At 35.3% G+C, this 21,922-nt stretch overlaps 1 long non-coding RNA gene across 1 annotated transcript in view; it reads right to left on the bottom strand.

Annotated features, from left to right (window-relative positions):
- Positions 1 to 3,393: 3,393 nt before the first annotated feature.
- Positions 3,394 to 21,922, bottom strand: part of LOC134470390 (uncharacterized) — a 62,150-nt gene continuing 43,621 nt past the window's right edge. Inside the window, exon 3 of the long non-coding RNA XR_010039242.1 lies at positions 3,394 to 3,451. This is a non-coding gene — a long non-coding RNA (uncharacterized LOC134470390). The remainder of the gene's footprint in view (positions 3,452 to 21,922) is intronic.

Here is a 21,922-nt window from a genome sequence, read left to right as displayed (position 1 = left end):
TATGTTTTTCATGGTCTCTCTTTTCTACTCTGCTTATTTTCTTTCACATCAATTAGCAATATATTGTTCTACCCAATTCATTCTTTCATATAGATAAGAGCATTGTCAGGGTCAGGGATTTAGCTCAGTGACATAAGCTCCTGCTTGGCAAGAGCAAGGTCATGAGTTTGATCCCTGGTACAAAAAAAAAAAAAAAAAAAAGAATTTCAATTTATTATATCTCTTTAATTCCTCTGATTTATTCATACCATTTTATTGAGCTCTTATTTCCAGTCTGTGGTTTTTTAAAGTGTGTATATAATCTGATTTAACTCTTCTATAACATCTTTCCACAACTAATTTTTCTATTTCATAAAAGCCATTTACTGGTATCTGCAGCTAGTTGATTGTGAATCCATAACCAGTCACCAGATTCTTGGATAGAACCTGTGGATTATTCCTAAACAGGAACTATTCTCAGTGTCCAGCCTGTAAGTATCAAATCTTCTGAATTGAATGATTCAGTTCAGAACATAGCAAATAAAAACTCAAGTTTTTCTTTACATAAATTTAGTTACATTTACAGTATTTATACTTAAAAATGTATATATGATTTAAGTTACTTATGAAGAAAACACATTGATTTATTTAATCAACAATTGAAGGAAATATTTTTAATTAAGCCCCTCATAAGCTTACATTTTTTCATCAATTTGCTGAAAATTTGCATAGTGTTCTCCCTAAGAAATCCATCCTACACCTGAATACCATGAAAAAAGCTTGAGGCATCATATTTTCTGACTTCAAAAATACACTGTAAAGCTATATTTTTACAGCTATGTAATATAAAAACTAAATGATGCTAGCAAAAAACAGATATATCAATCAATGGAAAAGAACAGCCCCAAAGTAAATCCACACATTTACAACCACCTGATTTTTTAGCAAAGGAAGTGAAATCAGTGTCAAAAAGGTACCTGCACTCCCATATAATTAAAGTGTTATTCACAATGACCAAGAAGCGTCAATCATTGGCTTAATGGACAAAGGAACTGCAGTGCCAGATACATTATATATGTGACACTATAAACATATATATTTCACATAATAGAACAGTATCCAGCCATAAAAAAGAATGAAGAACTGCCATTTCCAGTTAAATGAATGAAGCTGGAGGAAATTATGGTAAGTGAAATAAATCAAGCACAGAAAGATATCTGCTGCATAGATTTCATGTATATATGGAACCAAAACAGTGGTATCACAGAAGTAGATAATAGAATAATGGTTTAAGGAAGGGAAGAGTAGAGTAAAAAGGAGATGGAGATTTCATTGACAACAAAGTTACATTTAGATAAGAGAAATAAATTCTAAATATTTTATTGCATGATAAGGTGACTACAGTCAGCAATATTGTACTGCAAGTTGCAAAATACTAGTAGAGGGAATTCTGATTTTTGTCCCAACAATGTCAGTGACTGAATTAGTCAATTTGATAAATCCATATTGGTCATTACATAACACATATATATATAAGGCTATAATATACATAACCTATAAATATATAATTTCTATGCATAAAGGTAAAATAAAACACATTTACCTTTAATTTTTAAAATGGACATACTTGATATGTGATGTAAGTATACGGTGAATGTTTACATTATGAGAGTTATTACATTGAAAGATACATGGCCATTAATCCCCCTCAAAACACATTCTTTTTCTTCAACCACACAGTTCTTGTACCTTCTGAAGCAGTAGTGAAGCTTCCTTCCTAAGTGTCTTCCCCAGGTGTGGTCAGAATTCAGTGAATGTGCTGAGTAATCACAACTCAAATGAAGGCTCATAAAACACTTGATGTGTCTCGTCTCACCTTCTTCACTGTGTGTCACTTTCACGGGGCTTTTATCTCTTCCCCAAAAGCAAAATTACCCTGAAAAAGGGGCTGGGGATTTAGCTCAGCGGCATAAGTACCTGCCTTGGAAGCAGGCGGTCGTGAGTTCGATCCCCAGTATCGATAAAAAGGAAAAAGACAAAAAAAAAAAAAAAAAAAAAAAAAAATTACCCTGAAAAGTCAGAGTTTTTGCATCAATTCAGAACATCCAAACTGCCACAACTGTGCAACTAAAGACACTCATGAAAGGAGACCGCTAAAACTGCTTCAGAAAGTGCCGAGCACAATGGGATAAGTACATTCAAAATGCAGGTAAATATTTTGAGATACATTAATGATAATGAGTTTTTTACTGCCATAGTTTTTTAAAAATTTAAATAGTCATTGTATTTTTATGCATCTATTGGTCTATCAATTGATAGATTCTATCCTAAATATAATAAATTTACATTTATCACTGAAAAAACCACTGAGCAAGATCCTTAATTTCAAGAATAGTCCTTTTAGGTACTTTCAGAATGATAAAGAAGTATTTTCTATTTTTTTTTTTTTTTTTGATACTGGAAATTGATCTCACGAACTCACGTTTGCCAAGCAGGCACTTAGGCTGCTAAGCTAAACCCTCGGCTTTTATTTGTTTCTTAATCATATTTCAAAACCGTTAAACATTTTACAGTTTCAGAACTGTAGGAAAATTTATGATTGAATAAATACTCATGTTTTTCCGAAAATACACTAAAAAGATGCTGACAACATGACCATAATTTGATTTTAATTACAATTTTCATTTGTTTTGTTTTGAAAATAAAAGAGATTAATATAGTATAATTGTCTATCTTGTGCATGCATATGTATCTTTTTTTCAGTTATAGACAAAACAAAATGTGTTGAGCAATTCTTCTTCATATGAACACCACAAACAGCCTTTCTACATGAATGTTTCTTCCCAGGTGAGCAGCACATGCAAAGAAAGGCGTGTTCATAGGGCAGCAGTATTATCTCTTTAGTGAGGCACCACGGCAGATGAAAAGTGTCTTGTACATGTGTTGGTTCTGTCTATTCTGTTTGATTCTGTTTGTGAGCTGTTTTTAAAAAGTATGAATATTTTTATTACTATTAAAATTAACAGAAAAAAATTTTAAACTTCAGTGTTAAAACTTGGATAGCCAAATTTTGTTTTCTTATCTCTCACTTAAAATAAGTGAATTTTATACAGAAACTAATGAGTTTTCATATTATGCAGGTAAAATTCAGTTTTTTTTTTATTTACCAGAGAGATCATTATTTAAATAATGGTTGAAATATATGTTTTAAATTGTCATATGAATTGTGAAGCTTTCATATAATAATTTGCCAAACATTTATAACAACCTAGACATTGCCACTCACCATAAATGTTTACCATTCTAATAAATCTAATCTAAAGTCATTGTTGATTCCGGCTTCATATTTTCTCTTACTGCTTTTACTAAATCATTTCATTCTCAAAATGCTGTTCTTAGACGAAACAAATTTACCTTTTCATGGTATTTTTGTTCGTATTTCACTGCTGTCTTCATGTTTCAGTGCGTAATTCTGGAAATTCAAATGCAAAATTCTAGTTATATTAAGAATGTATTAGCTCAGTGGTGTAAGTGCCTCCCTCGCAAGCATGTGGTCATGAGTTTGATTCCAGGTACAAAAAAAAATGTAAATTTATTCAAATAAATTGTCCAAAAACTATGCATGTTCTGGCAGTGGAACTACTCTACTGGTCAACTAAAAGCAATTTTAATTATCTTTTTTCTTAGAAAGTAGAGGTGCTGTATGTATTTTTCAAATAAACTGAATCCTGTAACTCCATTAAAGAAACTGATGGCAGATCTTCAAATGCTTATGCCAAGCAGAAGTCTGTGAGCCACCTGTGGTCATACATAAATTCAAACTGAAGCTGGATCCAGCATTCTAAAACTTAAGTTTCTATTACTTGAGTTCTAGCAAAATGTAAGATTCTGTAGCCTCAACCAATACAATGTCTCCCCTGCCCAAATCCAGAATGACTAGACTGGAAGCCATGCTGGGAATGATTTTCAAACTGAGCACCTGGTAGGTAAGTCTAACCTCCCCTTCCACAATGGAACACAAAGTAAGAGATTTTTGCTTAGTGTGTAAGGTCCTTTATTATTGCTGCAGAAAACAAAAGTCTGAGTGAGCTTCTGCCTTATATGCTCCTTTACTGAAATCCACATGACATGCTTCTTGCTGGGTTTTTGTATACATAAACATTGTCAAATTGTGAAAGAAAATGACTGAAGCTGTGCTTTGTGTGAAAGGTGAGAAATAAAGTATCCACACACTCAAAAAAAGAAAAGAATGTAAATTTAAAAATATCTTTAGTAAAATGAAAATATCTTTAATAAAGTGTAAATATCTTTGTGAAGACATATTAGTCCATATGACTGTTAGCCTACAACCAAAAGTCTAACACCATACTTCTAGTCCATTATCCAAAACTTCTTAAAGAATAGAATAGAAATTTGTGCAAATCAGTTAATCTCAAATTTCAAATGTGCAAAATATATCTGAACAAAAGTTTTCATATTTTCAAATCCATAGAAAATTGTCAAATTCTCGTTAGTTAAGTGATTGCTTTCCCAGAAGTATACCTTAGGAAGTTGACTCCAGACAGTGTGGAGTCATTCTTTTGAGGAGAGGCATAACTTTCACAAGTGAAAAGTAGTCCATAGTCTATCTAAAGCAATCAGATGATGAACAAATTTGCACCTCTAAAAGCAAAGAATATGTTAACATAGAGAGGTATATGCAGAAGACATGGTAAAGAGACACTGGGAGCAAAACCACTTTGGTATGAAAATCTGTGGTTTCTACTTCCAACCAATAGTATTTCTATGAGCTTTCCATTTCAGCATCTATTACTATTAGCCTTCTGAAACAAAAAGTGGTATAACCCTTCCATGCAGCTCTACACAATATCCAGTAATCTGTCGCACTTAGTTTACTAGATTATTGGTGATAATGGACTCACATGATACACTCTTCGTTCAGTTTCCATGACACCATATTTCCATCCTTCCTATGCCCAAACATGCAACTGAGCCCCAGACTCAGAAAGTCAATAGCTACTTAGCAGTACTTACAATTTTCATTCATAGTAATTATCTAGATGCTAAAATTTGTGATTAATATGCCTATACTTTACTCCCCTCTTCTTCCTTATCTCAGTAAAAGCTACTATTAATGATTCTATTACACAAGTCTTTTTTCTTCATCCATAATTAAAACCTTTCAGCCATCACCAATTTTGAAATATATCCAAAAATTTATCTCTATTGTCACCACTCAAGGCCAAATCACCATCAACTATCAATCAGGCTACTTAAAAAGCCTCTCAGCTTCTTTATTAAGTTGTAAATCCATTCTTTACATTAGAAACCAAATTCACATGTTTAGCTCTATAAAAACCTAAAGGAAGTTATATGACTGCAGACAAGTCCGTAGCACAAGCTCTTATACCACTGGACGCCCTGCTCACTAGGCTTTAGATGTATTTCCTCTCCATTTGTTCCTACAGTACTGTCAAATTGGTTCCATCTGGTTGATTTTGTACTTTTTGTTTTAGAATAAATGACCTACTGATTGTCACATGCTGTTATCTTTTGGATTCTTTGAATCTAGCTACAAAGTTATCTACTTATTGAAACACTCCCCGGTTACTTAAATTATCACTCTGGCATTCTCTAACAGGTTTACCTGTCTTAAATTCTTTACCACAGCTTTCTTTATCCAAAATTAAGTTTGGTATATCCAACTATATTTTCTCTACTAAGAGAAAGGTTTTATAAATGCAGAAAGTTTTATTTGTCATTATATCACCAGTGCCCAGAAAATCATCAAGAAATAATAAATATTTGGTGCATAAATGTTAAGTAATTCATAATTTGAAATGTAGTGAATAACACAGAGAATTAACCACAGCTCAAATAGGGAGACCAAATGACTAATTAAATAGTGATGATATTAATGAGGATAGCAACTCAGACAGCAGATGAAATTTATAAAAGGCACCCTGAGTTGGCTGAATAAGAAGTATCAAGATTATCTAAGTACTGATTTTCAAGAGTAGAAGCATAATGGAAAGATAGGGGCAAGAAATACAGAGCTGAATTTATTGGCATACAATCATAACTGAAGGGGATGAGCTCACTAAGATGACTTAATACAGAAGAGAATGACAAGCACTGAATGTCAAGGATTGAGAAATGTAGAGTTGGGAAAAAGCGAGGGGAATGTGAGCCAGAGCAGAAAAGTGTTCACATCCTCACCACGTATAAGGTGATGAGATTCTTCAAAAGGAACAAAGGCTTCAGCATCAAGAGCGATGGGTGCACAGTAACTACTGCAGCGGATGAAACATAGTAACTACTGGACTGAGACAGGGATATCCCAAGCCAGCTTGCAAATGTTGAAAGGTGAAAGCAAGATGAAATAGTGGACAGTGAGCACAGAATAGTCTCTCACAGCATGACACTACTTGGTAGGAAAGCGTGTGGAAGAACAATTTGGCTAGATCTTTACCATAAGAGCAATTTAAACGAATGAAATCAAAGAAATGGAAGAATTAATGGTGAAAGCCAGGGTGTCGATAAAATAGGTACCAATAACATGCCAATGAAGTGACTGAGGTTACATTCTCAAAACAGTGAGCAATTTGTCAGCTAACTATCTTGTAAACGGTGGAGGCAGATAAGTACGCAACATGCTTTACACATGGAAGCACTGCGAAGACCAAACTAGAGCAGAATGCTTAACATGCAGCATAAACTATGTATCACTAACGAACTCTGCCTGGCAAAGTCACCAGTTATTGCTCATTGGCAGCTAACTTTTTAACTGTGTTGCAATTATCTGTTCACTCATTCTCTCCCTGTTGCCCATACCTGTCCAATTCGAAAGGAAAAATTAGTTGGCAGAAAACTACAAAAAACTGAAGACTTTATAGTTCACTCTTGACGTAGTTTTGTTAAAATAGCAATACGATGCCACACAACCAAGACAGCAGTGATATTAGCCCTTTTTCATTGCAAATACGTCCTCATTTTGAATGATAAACATTACAATTCATAATCATCCTATGTAACAATAAGATATATGCCATTTTAACAATGAATTGACAAATAGCAATTCATAACCTAAAAACACACAGACAACAGAATCTGTCCACACAGTGGGTTTGTGAGTTTTATACCATAGAATAAGATGCTGTGTACAGGTTCTGAGTAGTGGTCTCCAGACACTGCTCCACACATGTGTTATCTCGTTCAGTTCTGACAGTAAGACTAGATGAGAGAATTTTATAGTTCTCATTTAGTAGATAAATGAGGAGACAGAAATTAATTAACTTGACTAAGGTAATAGCAGCAAATAGTGGAACTGAATATCCAAAGCAGACAACTTGTAAGATTTTAAGGTATTCATGAGTGCAGACGTAAAATGACTATGATGTGATTTAAGAGATAAATGAAACCAGTAGGAGACTTTAAACAGGATGAGAAGAAAAAGACAAGAATTGAACCCAAGGATAAAATATTAGTTCAATAGATGGAAGGGGCTGATTGAGTGGGCAGATGAAAGGCTGTGGTCAGAAGAAGGGATTTCAAAGTTTGCAGCTGTGTTCCTGAAACCATGATAGACACTGAAACTCAGGGAAGTAGCCATTTTGGGAGTGCCTGGCTCACATTAGGGAAGCTAATGAATGTGTTGGAAATTTAAAAACTCAAGAATTTATGAGCCGGTGAGTTAAATAGGAAAGTATTTACATAGTATTATCAAAAACTGTGATTAACTTTTCTCCCCTTTAATACCAATTTACCTTTTGCTTTTGTGCTCAGGCATTCATCTTTCATTCATTACCTCTAGGAGCTGTAGTATCTAGGCAATAGTACTATTCTATATTTTCTGGTCCTTTGATATATTTTCTTTAGTAAAAATAAGTTTATTGTTCCTGTGTGGCTTCTAAGTTTGATAATAATGATATTTCAGAGCAGAAATAGGGAGTTACCTAGTAGCAAAACCATTCATTTTTGCAAAAAGAAATCTTTAGAATTTATCTTTATGATCCCAGGTCAAATCTCTCACATCTGCTTTTGAGTACTTGTTCAAAGAATTTCAAATAAAAAATGGAACAATAAAATCACCCCTCTCCCTATTTCTCTCTCTCTCTCTCTCTCTCTCTCTCTCTCTCTCTCTCTCTCTCTCTTTCTCCTCTCTCTGTCTTTTCAATATTGAGGATTGAATCCCAGGCCTTGAGCATGCTAAGCAAGTATTCTACCTCTGAGTTACATTGCTAGCTTTTCTTTTATTTAAAAAATATAAAATGTATGAACATAAAAATTAACTATCATACTTGATTATATAATTGTTACAAAACAAATTGTGTTCATTACAAAATCATAGTTGAAAAGGATATAAATATCCTAACCAGTTCTTTTATTTACTCATTAATGTGAAATGATAGAACTGTAACTTGATAAAGTATTGATGTATGAAAATATACAAAGTAGAATGTATTCAGAAATACTCAAAGAAAATTGGAGTGAGGAAAAACCAAAGTTGTGTGGAGAGATTATTGATAGCTATTTAATATTTTGTATCAAGAAGCGATGCTAGGAGGAGTACTTAAAAAGCCAGTTTACCCTTCCAATAAGGCCCCAAAACTATGCAAAACCCAGGAAGAAAAAAGCCAGGTCACCCTCTCTATAAGTCAGCAAAAGTCATGCTGGATCTGAAAGGATCACAAGAAGCCAGTTCACCCTTCTGATAAGTCACACAAGTGGGTCCCAGGAAGAGAGAAGCCAGTTTGTCCTTTCTGTGAGCTGACCATCACATTGGCTGAAAAGAACCACCACGTGCCCTCCTCCACTGATTCAGAGGTCAGGCTGAGTTGATAGCAACTGAGGTACAAAAACAACTAAATGCTTGTATTGTCTGATTGACTTGCAAGCCTAAGGCTGGTAGTCTGAGAGTCTCTTAGGAGGATAACAGTATGCAATACAGCAAATATGGGGATTTCGTTCTGTCTTGTTTTTGGAATCCAATATTGTTCTCACTGTTTTGTTTTAGTTTATTGTTTTGTTTTATTCCATGTTCTGTTTTTAATGGTTTTATTCTGTTTTATTTTACTATGTCTGAGGGTATGGACAATTATTGTGAAGATAAGATATATTATGGTAGCCATTGTTGATTTCCTATTATCTTGCTTCAAAGTTCTTGTTTTCACTGTTTTCTTTCGATTGGCTTTACTCTTGCTTTGTTTTGTTGGATTTTATTCTCTTTAAGATAAAAACATAACTATTTTATATCAAATACTTACAATAAAATTATAATATCAATAATGTAGATGTATTAACATTTAAGAGAATGTAAAAAAGATAAATGATGTTTTTAAGCAATAATCTTCATAACAAAAGAAATAATCTGTAGGTAATGGTTTAGTTCATATTGTTTTGAAAATATATAAATATCATACACACACACACACACACACACACACACACACGCACACACACTGTGGAAATTCCTCTGATTCTAACACCAATCATTGAGAAGAAAAATTTAGAAATGTAATATTAGATATGTAACAAATTAACTTTTTGATATTAAATAGCTGTCAATATTATTCCACATAATTTTGTGTAATTATCAATCAAAATATTAAAAATGTTTAAATTTGTTATGAATACAAAATTAGATTGGTATATTCATTAGTTGAAGATAAATTTTCCACAGTAGTCAAAAGACCCCAAATCTATATTATTCCTGTAATAAAAAATAATTCTCTACTAACCTAATTATATAATAAGAGAAAATATGTTTTGCTTTTATTTAAAAACTATATATTTCTATCAGATATGCTTCAGTAGAAACAGATTTCATAACACAAAAAAGGAAATTCATTTAATCAAGTGATATTGTTCTTTCTTTTGCTTATTCCAATAGTTACTTCATTTTTTGCACCAAAGGAAAAATTATCAAGACTATCCTTAAAAGATTTTTCATATGTTAAAATGGGATGGATTGTATTTACAAATAAACTGAAACAACTTTACTTCATTTATGAGAGAAACAGCAAAAAACCCTTTTTGCCAATATGTAACAGCCTCATAAGAAAGCAGCACTTTGGATTTAGAAGGATTAGAAAAAAATATTTGACAATTTTCTTTTTACTTTCCTTAAAGACAAGTAGGAAACATCATTATCTGCCAATAATCAATGGCTGTGGATGAAAACATTGCACTGGTTATTAAGTCACTCTGCCAAACCTTCGAATTCCAATGTACCATGCATTAAAAGCTACTTATATTGTTAGCTTATTAAAATAAATTCCTCTTGTATTTAGCTGTGTTTCAGTAATCAAAGATCCTAAATCTCACAATTTAGATATATTGATAAAACAACTAAAGTCACTTAAGACAAATCGGAAAATACTGAAAGTCAGTATTAAGACTCAGTAAATACCATTGAGTGACCTGATACTTCCTAACCCTTTTGCCCTTAAGTATGTTTACTTCTACAAGTTGAAAATTTCCTTGTTTGCATGGGTTTTTTTCTAGATAGCAAAACTATCCAGAAACTGTCAGCTCCCTGTAGTTTGTGGGATGTCCATGAATACTATAGACATATTTTTTAACCTTACTTGAAGTTCCAAGATTGCTTTTTGGACAATTCCAAAATACCTATCACATTTCATACTGAATGCTATTTACAAAACAGTAGTGCATTCTCCCAATACCCTTCAGAGGTCACTAAACGAATTCTCAAGCGAAAAAAAATTCAACCAAAATGATATTTTCTCTAAACGATAGTAAATAGTTTGGTTGGAGGATTTTCCTGTCCTTTTTAGCTTGTGAAATATTTAATTTGCTTCTGACAATATTAGTCCCATTTAATCAGCAAGTGCTTAATTGTAAGAGTACAAGAAAGCAGAGAAAACTTGGCTCAGAGTCTTTTATTCGTTCCAGGTAACTTTCTGTTATTCATTAGTCAATGTCCAAGTCTAATTTAACTTCCAACTGGAATCCTCAAAAAAAAAAAAGAAAGAAAGGAAGCCTAAATTAGTGCACTTATCATAAAATATTATCTTCATCATTCTCCCATCTGTTTGAGTTTATATCTCTTTCTATCAACATGAGCATATGTGTCCCAACATGTGCATTAATGCAGAAACAGGAAACTTCCTGTTTTCCTGAGACCTTTGAAATACTTTAAGGTTATCAAGATAACAGCCAAGATGGTAGAATAGATGTGCCCTGCACATGATTCTACCACCAAGAAAGAACTAAAATAGCAAAAGAAAAGTTGTCTTTCGAGATGAGAGATTGAGAACTTATTTGGAATTCTGAGAAGAAATAAGAGGAACTGTAAGCAGCAGGGAGAGTCAGAAAAGCCACCTGGAGAGGAGAACAAAACAAACTGCAACATCAACTCCAGCCGGTGGGAGGCTGGAAACCTGGCCTGGAGGGAGGGCAGCTCGGAGCTGTCACTGGGCTGGGCTGGGGAGGAGGCAAAAAAGAAAAGTGCCAGCAGCTGCAGCCAGAGCAGTGGACAGCAGTCCCAGCTTCAGAACGCACATTCCGTAGGCCTGGCAGTTCAGGACCTGGCTCATCTAAAAATGACTGTTCGCTCTTTTGCCTAACAATAAATCTACCTCTTTCTGCCTGTCTTTCTTTTTTCTTTCTTTCTTCTTGTTTTTTTCTTTCTTTCTTTTTTTTTTTAATACAATCTCACTAAGTCATATTCTCCTGTCTCAGCCTCCCAGGGTCCTAAAGAGCTGCAGTCTTCGTGGCATTAAGCAGTTTTATGACATCATGTCATATATTGTGCACAAGACAGGTATGGCTTCTTCTTGGAGTATCAGTCTCCAGGACAAAATCCTGGGAGATCAGCTTGCTTACCCCAAAGGAAGAGACTTGCTTCTTATCAATTTGTTGGGTAGGAAAGTCTGGCAATTTTCCATTCATCACAAGCATGCTTTTAAGAGACGTCCTGTTGTCCACTAACATCGTGTCCTTGCATTCGGTATCCTACCTGGTGGGCAGCATGCTCTGACGCTGCTAAGTTAGTTACTCCTGCAGCAGGCATCACTGTCTTGTGTGAACAACTTGACCTTAAGATAAGGCTGAAAGACCTTCAGTGCCTAGGCTGCTCTGAAAGAAGGAGGGTGGGGGAGCAGAAACACAGAACATCTCCAGCAAAACAGAACAGGCCACCTTAACCTGGGACCATAATCTTGGATGAAACATTTGTGTTTTTTTTGTTGTTGTTGTTTATTTGGGTTTTGTTTTTTTTTTTTTTTTTTTTTTTTTTTTTTAAACAGAGAATTGAATTCATGACTTCATACTTGCCAGGCAAATGCTGTGCCGCTGAGCTATATCCCTGGGCGATAAAACATTTTTTTAAAAGACCAATATATCTGTGTGCAGAACTGAGTAGGATTTGCCTCGTGAGTTATGATAGCAGGGTGAGACACAATACAAAAGAAAAGATGCCCAGCTTTTTCTTACATTTTGTCACCCATCAGACCTCCATGGACCCAAGTGAAGAGTCAGTGTTTACAGAAAAGTAGCTTTCAGGCCTCTGGGAAGTAACCCAGGCGACTCTTATCACAACACACTGGTCAGAGGTGTAATCTACAGAAAAGCTAATGGGAAACCAATAATGTATTGCCCAGCTCTGAAGCTTCCAAAATTAGTGATTTTAAATTGACTAAGAAAAAAAGATGCTAGAAGACTCATTTAAAGGTTTTTCTTGTGCTCGTTTTTGATCTCACAAAAACATATTGCTTTTGTGGTGCCTTAGGGTCTTATCATGAGGGTCTGGTGAAGTATGCCATAGCCCACAGGGTAAGAATTTACTGTGCCCAGGAGTTTATTTTGTTTTCTCAGCCTTCTGTCCTATCCTTGTCTCTCAATGTCTGTTTCAAATAAAGAAATCACTCTGGGGCTTCCCCAGCCCCCAGAACACAAGGCACTATAACAGCTACTTTCAGACACCATCTTCCTTAGGGGCTGGTAATCAGTCCTCTCAGGAAGCCTGGTAGCTGGTGCAGCTTCTTGGGGTGGAAAACAGCCCCTTCCGCATCCTACAATTTCAGAACCAGTGACTGTTGTTCACACAAACGCCATCCCACCTTTATTTGTCCCACTTGAAGTAGCAAAGGCATCCCTAACCCTAAGCCTTGAGACTACAGTTTATTGGTGCAAAGCCTAGGGATCACCTGTGATAATCCATTGGAATTTGGAAAAGTCTCAGCCATATACCAGAAACATGACTATCAGCACTCTAATTTTTGGCACCACCTTGTACTGGCTTGTTCAGAACTAACAAAAGGTCTTTTTCCCAGACCATGACCTTGGGATTGCAGCTTCCAATGCAAAAAGCACCAGCACCCAAGATTACCACTCAACTACCAGTGTCACAAGCTTTACACCCAACATAGCTTTGTCCACATGACATCAGGACATTCCCATCCAAGTTCTGGAACTTCAGTACTACATATTCCAAAGTCACAAACCCCATCACCACAAGGACATGACCCACAGACTCTAAAAAAGTCTTTTCCATGTCCAGGATCATTAATACCAGTGCCTCACGCTCAAACACTGCCTAAACCTGCTCCAAGCACTGGTTGTTAGTGCCAAAATCCTGTTCCTGCTTGTACTTGTTCTTTGAGACCAAAAGAAGGCAGTATCTGGATTCCACAACTTCATAAAAGTGGCTAATACTGTCACAAAGGCTCAGCATCAACTGCAATAACTCTGGGGGGCCTAGAGGAAGTTCCTTTGGTGCCCCCCATGCTCCAGTGCCACAGACCCGATTATTATGCTGCAGGACCTAGCGAAGGTCCCATTCCATCCTGTGGCTTCAGGTTGGGCCTGCTGGTGCCACAGTGCTTGCCACAGATTTGTGCTTGATTCAGGGGACCAGGGAACACTCTTCTCTGTGTTACAACACTCATCTGGGGCAGCAGATGATGAGTCCCCCTATGCTAGGCAGAGCCTGCTCTATGTAGCTTGAGGGCAGGACACACTGTAAGTCTATCTCCACTGCAAAGTCACATAACTCTCTATGAACCACTACAGTCTAAACCACTGATGCCTGCATGGACACTGTTGACATCAGTCAAAGATGAAAGATTACACAGAGACTATGCTTTGAGCTGCATTATATCCAAACCTAGAGCATCTATTCAACTCGCAACCCTGTATCCCATCTAAAACAAGTTACAAATACAATCTTCCCTTGGAGCAGCCTGGGACAAGATAGCACGCTGCCTGTAAATGGGAAGGGTAACCTCCAAGCACAGCCAGTTCCCTGAGGCTCAGAACTCCTATTGAGCACTGATGATACCAGGAATCGAACTCATGATCTTGCACTTGCCAGGCAGGTACTTATGCCATTGAGCTAAATTCCAAGCCTGAGAACTGCTGATTTTGCCAAGAACCCAAATGAGCTTGGAAATGGATTCTTCCTCAATAAAGACTCCAGATAATAACATGACTCTGGCCGACAATTTATTTTAGGCTTATGAGACACAGAACATCATTTCACCTGTCTCAGCTCTCTCAGTTCTGTGCATAGAGGTTGAGGGTGATTTAAATAACTCAATTTTTTAAATAGGAAGGAGAATAATTATATCAAATGACAAGAAGGTTATCAACAGGAAAGCCTCTAGGCTGTGCAGGGTCAGCTCAGCTTCTCTGTAATTCTTTTAACAATTTCTCTAAGTTGGTTTCATCCTACAGCAGATCTAGGAACTGCATCTGGACATGACATGTCTAGCATTCAGAGGGAGACACTCTCTCTCTGTTTCTCTGTTTCTGTCTGTTATGGATTAAGAACTGGTGGTCAACTTAACACCAGCTGGATTACATCAGCATGACATTGAGAAAAGATGGTCCTCCTGAGGAAAGTTGCCAGGATAAATAGGTGGAGAAAAAGGGAGATGTTGACGGGTTGAGGCGTTAAGGAGGCATTGTGGATTCTCCTACGAGTTGCTGTCTGAGCTGTTGGTTCTCCTGGAGAAGCTTTGGTCCTCACATCGAGCATTGCTTCCTGGCTCCAGAGGGGAACACCTGTGCTGCTTGGTCTCCAGGATGAACATGTCACGCTGCTTCCTGGCACATACCCAACTCTGCTTATTGTTGGAGGATTTCCGGGCCTCCGTATCGCTGAGACTGGCGTGACTGGCGTGACTAGCGTGAGTCCTTCTTGTGGGCTCTGGACCTCCAGTTGGACTCATGGGAAGGCATTGTCCTGAGCTCTGGGTTTTTATCTGGAATCATGTGGGACATTGCTGTGGGATTTAGGCTCTTGACTAAATAATCTATGTCTTTGGTGCTGCAGATAGATTTCCTGCATTTTCCTGTGTTAACTTCTGATGACCATTATAAAAATATTATAAACTCCATGTCCTAATCCTAATTGTTCTCTGTGTACAACCTCTGACCACAACACTGTCTCTGTCCCTGTCTCTCTCTCTCCTCTTTGTCTCTCCTGCCTTCCTTCCTCCCTCTCTGTCTCTTCCCTCATCTTCCATCACCTATTCTCTTGAAAGAAATTTGCCCATCTGGCTTTGATGCTTTATGTATCATTAGCCAGACCTATGTGTCACATGTCTCTCTTAAAATGTTCATTGACAAGACTCCACTAATTCCTTACCCAGACAAGGGATCACCTTTCCTGATTAGATGATGTGATCAAAATAGAATTTTATCAGTGGAAATACACTAAAAAGATAAGATAGTTTAGGGAAAAAATTCAACTAGTATACCTGGTTGGATAATAAAGACCAAGCAATTACTAGTCAGACAAGAATAGACAAGAGGAAGTTAAAGAGTTAGAGACGTGAAGGATGACCAGGATCTGAGAAGGGATAATTGTAGTCTAAATGACGGAATGTCAGCCAGGAAAGTCATTTATGAAATAGGTGGTGAAATTGGGAGGATTTTAAAAGTATGAAATTCTCATCTTCCCCCCAAACACTATATGACCTAACTTTCTGCAACTGGTCCACTTGCACAATTGAATTACTTTCAAAGATGATCTGAAATCTTGGAAACACACTTTGTTCATGTTAAAGGTCATAAATGAGTTAATTTCCTCCACCAAATCTGAACATTTCAAACTTGAGAGCAACTAAAAAGTGACCACCATGCTAATTGCGAATACCAGACATAATTGATTCAAAATAGGAGAGTCACTTAAGCATGAACAGCCTTCATTTCAGGACAGAAAACCAAACGCAGCAACTGTTCAAGCTAATTGTCCTCTCATAAAAGTTCTCATATATAATTGTAAACCATCCATTTCTTTAAAAAAAAAAAAACCTTCAACTGGCATTATGAAAAGATTCATGCCTTTTAAATATCCAGCGTAAGGCTTTAAACTGTTGTACATGTGAATAATTTTGTGAAGTTTCAAATAATTATATATGACTCCCCTAATTAAATAAAATTGCTAAATTAAAAAAGACAATTAAAGTTAGAGTAAAATGATCTGTGTTAAAATCATAAAATCGTCATGGCTCTAATTATTAGCACAATCCATTTTTAATCTATGACATTTATAAAGCAAGAGATTTTACTTTTCCAGGCTTATTAGCATAATAATCATTGCACTTTACATGGGTTTAACAATAAATTACTTCTCTTATATTTAAGTTTTGCTCAGACAAACAGAATTAAATATGTGTTGAACTTAAAGGTTAAAGTTCCTTCATTAATTCTGTTATTGTTTTTCACAAGCCAAGTCCTCCATTTGGGTACCTCTTGACTTTATAGCATTGATTCTAATCATTTGCTAGTAATGAACCCCATTCTGACATGAGATAATGCCTTTGGGCATTTTTTCTTGTAAGAAACCTCAACCTTTAACCCCTTTCAATCCATTTGCATAATCACTTGCATAGATCTTCCTCCTTTTGAGATGTGCCTGAGTTTTTCTTTATTAAACTTCAACTTTACTAACTCAGAACAATCTCTTTCTTGATTTTTTTTTTCTCTATGTTTTTTCCCCTGTCATTGCCACACCAGGCCAGCACACACTGCCTCTGAGACTTCATTTTGGAGGTTAGCCTTTTTGCCTCTACTTGTTTGGTCATTTAGAAGAAACTATTGAACATTTTGATGGGCTTTCAGGTATATCTATTGGAAGCACTCCAGAAATAGCTTCAAACACAAAACACTACTAATTTCTAGTCTCTGATCTGCTCAGTCTCAATCCCTGCAGATTCCAGACTCCAAATTTGAGCAGAATATGGATGTTCCCATTAGTTTTCCACGTTCCCCTCACTGTATTTCCAACTATTATTCACAGTTTAATTGGAAGAATCATTATGAGGCAATGTATGAATTAATAAACTGCAAATAAGTGAGATATACAATATAATCATCGCTCTTCTCCTGTGAATATATGCATGGTGTCTTTTATTAGTTACACTATTTCGCTCACAGGCCAACTAGTGGCTCTCTCCTCTTATAACTATTCTTTAACATGAATCTTTATCACTAGTTCTATTTATTTCCCTAACTATTCGTTTGCTTCATGTCAAACACATCATTTTTAATATGTATCTTTTCCAAACTGAATTAAATTTTATCAGCTATTCCTTTCTCTAGTGACATAATTTGAGTAACACTATACCCTCTCTAGCACTTTCTAAAGAGTTTTTGATCTCCAGGCTCTTTCATGTTCTCTGACCTAAACTCATATCCCAGCAGGTGTCCTTGCCCTATGATCCTTGTGTTGGTCAAGTATTAACTATCACATCCAGTTTCTCAAAGCTTGAATTTGCTCCACAGCTTGAAATAAATATCTGTCTTCAGTTATGTGTCCATGTGTTCTAATACCTGGTCATATTTTCATATTCATTCAAATTCTTTTCAGAATCCATTTCCTATGGAAATTCCACATCATAACTACTCTGCTCCTATCTCATTTATTTTTTCCTTTTGAAAAGTTTTTAACTGATACATAAATATCAACTTAAAAGTGTAGGTTTTATGGATAATGATAATTTAATACATGTATACACTGTGTAACATTTAAGTTATACATGCTTATCAATTATTTCTTTGTAGCAAAAACACTCAAACTTCTCTTTTCCAGTTTTTTGAAATATAAATACATTTTTGCCATCTATAATAACCTTATTGAGTAATAGCACTCCTCCGGTTTTTGCTTCTAACTGTAACTTATCACACACTGATTGATCTTTCCCCACCCCAATTCCTCCTTACTGTCCAGACCCCCACTTTCTCCTATTGTACTCTCAACTTCTATGAGACCAACTCTATTTTGCCTTCCATATGAGATGAATAGTGTCTTTCTGTGTCTGGCTCATTGGATTTAGCATAATGATATACAGTTCGAACTCTGTCATCACAGATTTATAACAAGATTTCACTCTTTTATGACTAAACACTATGCCTTTGTGAACGTGCCCTGTATTTCATTTTTCCATGTATCAGTTGATGGACACTTAGGTTGTCTCCATTTCTGAGTAAATATGTTGCAAAAAAAAGGAAATGCAAATGTCTCTTTAACATAATTGTTTAATTTCCTTTTATTCTATGCTCTGGAATGGCACTAAAGGATCATAAGGGGAGTTTTACTTCTAATTTTTCCAGGAATCTTATAATGTTTTCTTTAACAGCTATACTTACATGTATTCCCCATAGTGCAACGTTTCCGTTTCCTCCACATCATCCCAATGCTTATTCTGACATCTCAGTGTGATTTTAGTTTACATTGCCCTGATGCTTGCTGATATCAAGCATTTTTTCACGTTTGATTATCTATATTTCTTGCATTTCTGTAATGTCCTTACATCAATGTCATTTCCTGAAAACACACTTGAAGTACAGAAGTCTGTTAGTTTCTAATTGTCTGGAATGTTTCCTTCAGGATTTTTGCCCATCTCTCCCTGGCTTCCTTGTCTTTTCCAGCTTAAACATCACCACTCCAGAGAACTTTTCCTGATTGCTCAGAAATATTCTCACAAGGATTATCACATTACTTCCTTTTGCTTTGAACTGTTTATAACTACTTTTCACTGTTTGCTTATTTAATGGTATTTTTCTACCAATAAAAGCTTCATGAAAACTAGGATGCTTCTCATTTATCATTACATTCATGGTATTTAGAGTATTTGTTTGTTGGTCCATAACACAAATTTATTAAATGCATGATAAACAGACACATTATACATGAATATAAATCATATCATTGCAAGAATGTAATTAATATTTGTAAACCCATGTATAATAAATCTCATTCTCAAAAACAAGTAATACAGAAATCTGCAAGAAATGAGAATATTCTAAAATTTTTGAGTAACATACATCTGAAAACTTTAAACTAAAACTAAACTTTTTACTAGTTAAATCTCAAAATTTCCAAGTATTCTAAAACACAGGTATCTTGCTTATTTTCTTCTTGTTAATGCCTGTGATGCCCAAATTAAATGGGGGGTTTAGAAATCAAAGTACCTAGGCTTTCCAGGCAATTGATAAAGACAATTTTATAGGCTGTAAATTCCTTGAGACTATGAGCTCCTTGAGGGCATGATTGAACAAATCTCTGAAACTCTAATAGTGCCTATAACATGTCTCTTTGTGAATACACAACAACAGTCTGCAGAGGGTGAGATAAAGAGTTATACAAATTCAATACAAATTCTTGGCTCCATGCTATTTACAAAGGATAAAATTAATAAAATAATTTTGGGTTTCTTGTCAGTTTTAAAATCTGTAATCCATATTAAATATGCATTTGCCTGTGTTTCAAGAATAGAGAGCTTGTCATTCCCAGGTAGGTGCTCTAGTCATGGTCATGGTGCTCTAGTCACTCATGCATAGTCATGGTCTTAGCTCAGAATAAACTGTTAAGCAGTAATGCACAATGCATTCAGTGATTTGATTATGTTGTAAGGGAAGACACGCCTAAGACACTTAGTGCTTAGGAATCCTTCAGAAACCTGAGAAAACTGAGTGTACCTGGAGGTAAATATAACAAGAGAATCTGAGTCTTTAAATGATATCAAAAATTTTAAACAGAATAAAAAAAAACAGTTATAGATGTTGGGTAACATTTTACTTATCATTTTTACAATAAATACTTTAACTTACAACCAATAAATGCCTTGGATTTTGACTAAGAAATGTTTAGAAATACCAAATCTCTAAATTAGCACACCTTGTTTCTTTGGTTTCTGGACCTGGCTTATAAAATGAGAAATAAAGTAATAAATAAGAGTGTGTGAAGACCTTTAAAAAACTCTTATTTTATCAAAAAATAATTTCTAAGGGAATCATATTTTAGAATTATAGTCCCACAGTGCCTGAATCAAAAACATCTCTCATGTGATTTTGATTAAAATAGTGCAAGAAATATATACTAAATCTTATTTAGGTAATAATGCTCTATTAAGATAAGAAAATTCTATCCAACAAGATTTGTCAATGAAAAATGCAGACAAGATTACTTAAAAAGCTGTAAGTGGCCTGGAAGACAACTATTTGAGTGTTTTCCACAGAGGAGAAAGAGGACAAATATTCATCTTGCAATTCCTTTTGCCCACTAATCACTGATTCACCCTCAAAATTGGTGATGGGCCTTAATTTATAGGTTCCACTAAGGGTTTACAGCTGAGGCTAACAAACCTGTATGAACTACACAAAACTGGCTGTTGCCACACAGTCTTTCATTTATGTAAGAGATAGATTAGCCCAGGAAGATCTGCACAGTTACAACAACAAAGAAGATAACAAAAACACTTTTTAAGCAAACTGGATCCATATCAATGTGGACTGCTTTAAGAAATTAATCAACATAAATATTTGTGTGTGTCTGTGTGTACAAATAACAAAATTCTATTTACAAGATCAAGTTTGCCTTCTGTAATCTTTAGAAATATCACTTCAGTCTAACTCAATCAAGTAATAAATGTACATGTCATCCTTTGGTAAAAATTCCAGTGATAATCAAATATCATCATATTCTTCACATCCATTCAAAAAGATAACTTTCAGGGGAAATTGAGTATTATTGACCTCATTTTGAAAAAAAATATGTAAAGATATAAAGTGTTTTATGGGCATAGTTTCACCTTTCAAAATTACTTTAAAAGTAAGAACTTTGAGAATGAAGAACAAAAATTACACTTTAATCCATTTGGACTTCTATCAAAATACTATAAATGAGTAAATTATAAACAACATAAAATTCTCATAGTTCTAGAGTGTGGAAGACCCAACATCAATGCATGGGCAAATTACTTTCTGAAGAGGACTCTCTCCTTGATTTATAAATGACCCCTTTTTACCATGTGCCTACATGGTAATAGGATGAGGCAGATCTCTGGGGTAATTATGGTGACTCCTGATCTAATCATTATGAAGCCACACTTCCTGACACAGTCTAATTGGTGATCAGGTTTAGGCACTGGAGATTACGAGTGATATAAATATCCAGAACATATCAACACAATTATGTACATTCATCGTTTTTTTGTTTGTTTGTTTGTTTTTCATTGGCTCAAAATTTGGAATTAGAATCAATTCTGGTAAAAAGATGATTCCCTGCTCCTAATAATGCTAATAACCAGAGCCAAATATACATAAGCGATCTATTTTATGTTGTCTGAAATTTTTGAAAAATGTGTGAGTACAATTCCAGAAGTAAGTAAAACATTTATATCCTCATCAACTTTTCCTAAGTGTGGATTTGGTCACAAGTTTGAAATATCAATAAACAGCTATTTTTTGGTGTGACTAGACAGAAGCATATCTTTAAAGAAATTTTAAGGATGAGAAAGAAGTCCTAAAGACAAGTTAGTGAAAGACTGATACAATTCATGGTCTTTCCACTTATAATTCTATGGAAACAAACTTGAAATCTACCTGAAAATGATATCATGCAGCAAAATGCAAGTTGAAAAACTGACACTTCACAAAATTGACATCAGGATGAGTTCAGAAAAGTGATTAG

Source organism: Cavia porcellus, unplaced genomic scaffold, assembly GCF_034190915.1.
Source record: "Cavia porcellus strain 051 isolate PalLab524CR breed Dunkin Hartley unplaced genomic scaffold, mCavPor4.1 scaffold_14, whole genome shotgun sequence".
NCBI lineage: Eukaryota > Metazoa > Chordata > Mammalia > Rodentia > Caviidae > Cavia > Cavia porcellus.
Note: the sequence above shows the minus strand (reverse complement) of the source record. Positions and strands in the feature narration are given on the sequence as shown.